Raw genomic sequence first — 3,147 nt, 5'->3', positions numbered from 1 at the left:
GGTTGGCAGGAGTTCTGGTATGGATTGTTTCTTTCCTATCAAACATTTATGATCCGAATCTCTGCTCCTTCTTTTCTTTGTATATTACTTACTAGTAACACCTATAATTTTTTAACCTTTTATAACCCTTTTATAACCCATTTGTCTTGCAAGAAGGGGCGAAGCATCTACATAATCAAATGATCACTGGTTCCCTTCGTTGTTTTGGAACATCGACGCCGTCAATTACACCCATAGAGGTAGACCTTATAGATTTATAGTGAGGTCAAAAATTCGTATCGCAACTTATGTTCGAATATCTCTTTAACGGGTGAATAAATGTCACCCATACTTTGCACAGTCGTTTGTCTCAATTTGTTTTAACTGAATCATATTTTTCCACAACAATTGAGGCTAGATTAAAAAAAAGTTTTCTTCATAATTTATATAAAATACTAGAAACCTCCTTCAAGCGGAAAATAAAAATTGTTCACAGCACCTCCCGCTCCTCACACACATTTTGCATACGCATATGGGTTACATCACAGCTCACCAATGACACTTTTTAGAGACAAAACTAGTTACAAGAAATTAATTTTATAGTGAACACTTTCTGTAAACCTTTTAAAATCACTAGAAACCACCCACTAGGATTTTTAAAATTAGTATTTATTAAGGAATTTTCTAAAATAAAACTAACGGGTCTTTACAAAAATATTGATTTGTTAAGACACATTGATACTAGTTGTTGTCGTTGTTGTTGTTGTTGTTGTTGTTGTTGTTGTTGTTGTTGTTGTTGTTGTTATCGATCCGCCCTTCTGTCCAATGCCATGTAGTGATAAGTGCAGTTTGCTGCAGTTGCTGTAATATTCCATAGAATGTGTTGTCAATGTTAGGGAGAAGGGTAGCTCTGATGTCATTTAGGGGTGTGCAGTGGAACAGGTGATGATCCACAGTCTAATATGCATAGTCACACAAGGGACACATTGGGGGAAGTTACGGGTTTATTCTGTTCCGGTGGAAGTTGAGCTGTATATGTTCTGTTCGTAGGCAGAAGATCGTGGGCTGTTTCTTTCTTTGTATGTGGTTGATATTGTCATTCCTTTTTGTTGTGGTCATATTTTTGAAAATTGCTCTGCCTGTCTTTCCCAGGGCCCATCTGTTCATTCAATCTTTTTTGTTGTTGCTTTTAATGATTTGTTTTGCAGTGTTGTATGAAGTTGGAATGTTGGGTTGTTCCTGTCTAGATCCCCGTTTGGCAAATGTGTCTGCTCTATCATTTCCAGGTATGTTTGAATGTCCGGGGACCCACTGCATTACTAGGTTAATGCCACAGAATGTTATAACCTGATGGGAGCCAAATGTGGCTTGTAAGACTGATAGTGAGTCAGTGAAAATCACAATACTCTGTGCTTTTCCAGGATGAGTGTCAAAAACTGTGCGGAGATGGTACAGTGCTGTTTCAATTGCCATCATTTCTGTATCGTAGTTGCTGTATTTCTCTCCACAGGCTGCAGAGATCTCATTGGAACTTCCATCTGGGTACTGTATTAGTATTCCATATCCGGCTTTGGTTCTGCCGTTGAATGCTGAGCCGTCCGATTAGACGAGTATCCAGTCATCTGGATAGCTGTCGATTGTTTGATGTGATGCAAGCATCAGCGTCACTGGGTCCGAAGATTTTGTGCTATTGTCTCAGAGAGATGTTGTAATGATATGCTTTTTTAAAGAAAGGTGGGGAGGGACGTTTTGGTTGACTCTTTTGGTTTCTTTTCTGTTTTGTGGTAGGTGGTGACTCTCCATTAGTTCTGTGATGTGATGAATGATTGACTTTTGTTGAATTTGTTTCTTTGATTTCCATGTTTCTACTAACTTCCTGTTTGGGTGGTTGGGGCACATTCTTTTAGTTCTTTCATGTAGCTCCAAAACTGCTTTATCTCTGAGGATTCCTAGGGGTTCAACATTTGAAAGGATTTCGCACGCGGCGGTAGGTATGGATCTCATGCCACCATTTATGAAACGAAGGTCATTGTTTTGGACCTTGTCAAGGGTGTTGCAAGTAGTTGTACTGCACATAGTGAGTAGGCTATTGCTGTATTTCAGGGAAGATCGGACGTAACCAAGGTATAGAGCTATTAGAGTTTGTTTGTCTGATCCCCATGAACTGCTTGCGAGTTTCTTTAAAAGTTGACTATGGTCATCAAGTTTGACTCCAAAGTAAGTTAGATGTTCTTCTTTGGGGGGACTTTCTTTTCCTATCTTTATTTTGAGATTTTCTTTGGCAGCTTTATGGCTCTTCGTAAAGATGGTGTATACTGTTTTCGTGCAGTTTATTTTAAGTTTCCATTTCTGACAGTAATTGTGGAGCCTCTTGAGGTCTTCATTTTATTTCCCTGCTCCTACCATCGTGCTGTGATGTGTCTGCCAGAGAGCAAGATCATCGGCATAAAGAGTCTTTTCTGATTTTAGCACGTTCGTTACATCATTAAAGAAGATCAGGAACAAAGTGCAACTCAGACAGGAACCTTGAGGTAGGCCTTCCTCGAGTACTTCTCTTGACGAGTGGGCATTGTTTACCTTCGTTTCAATGTTTCGATCCGACAGGAAGAAGTTGATCCATTTGTAAAGTTTGCCATGTATCCCATCAATTTCATTATTAGGCCTTTTCTCCACACTCTGTCGTACGCCTGTTGGAGATTTACAAAGATGGCGACAGTGTGTTTAGTCTTCTGAAATCCATCTTGATACATGCCCGTTTGATTGGGTTTTTTTTCTCCCAATACTGCAGATGTTATTTGTATGTCTCGTCTCACACAATCACTAACCCGTACAATGTTACGGCAATAGAAATAAGTCAGCCAACCCCCCCCCCTTCTTCCCCCCTTCGTTACATTAGTTCAAAGTTCAGTCTCAACTATCTGAATTTCATGTCAGCATTGGGTTTTTAATTCTCACCTTCGTTATCACTGAAAACTCCACTGGTGGCCGCGTTAACCTTGTCAAAAACCTCTATAACATAAAATTACAAATTTGACAAGACCCAGAAAAGGAAATCGGCATCATATTGGGGGGTGGTAAAGTTCCAAAGGTAAAAACGAAAGAGGCATCGAAGCAAGGGAAAAAATGCTCTGTACAATAGAACAAAGCTTTGTTTTGGCGTCGGGGGGG

Source organism: Aplysia californica, unplaced genomic scaffold (genome assembly GCF_000002075.1).
Source record: "Aplysia californica isolate F4 #8 unplaced genomic scaffold, AplCal3.0 scaffold00334, whole genome shotgun sequence".
NCBI classification, from domain to species: domain Eukaryota; kingdom Metazoa; phylum Mollusca; class Gastropoda; order Aplysiida; family Aplysiidae; genus Aplysia; species Aplysia californica.
Note: the sequence above shows the minus strand (reverse complement) of the source record.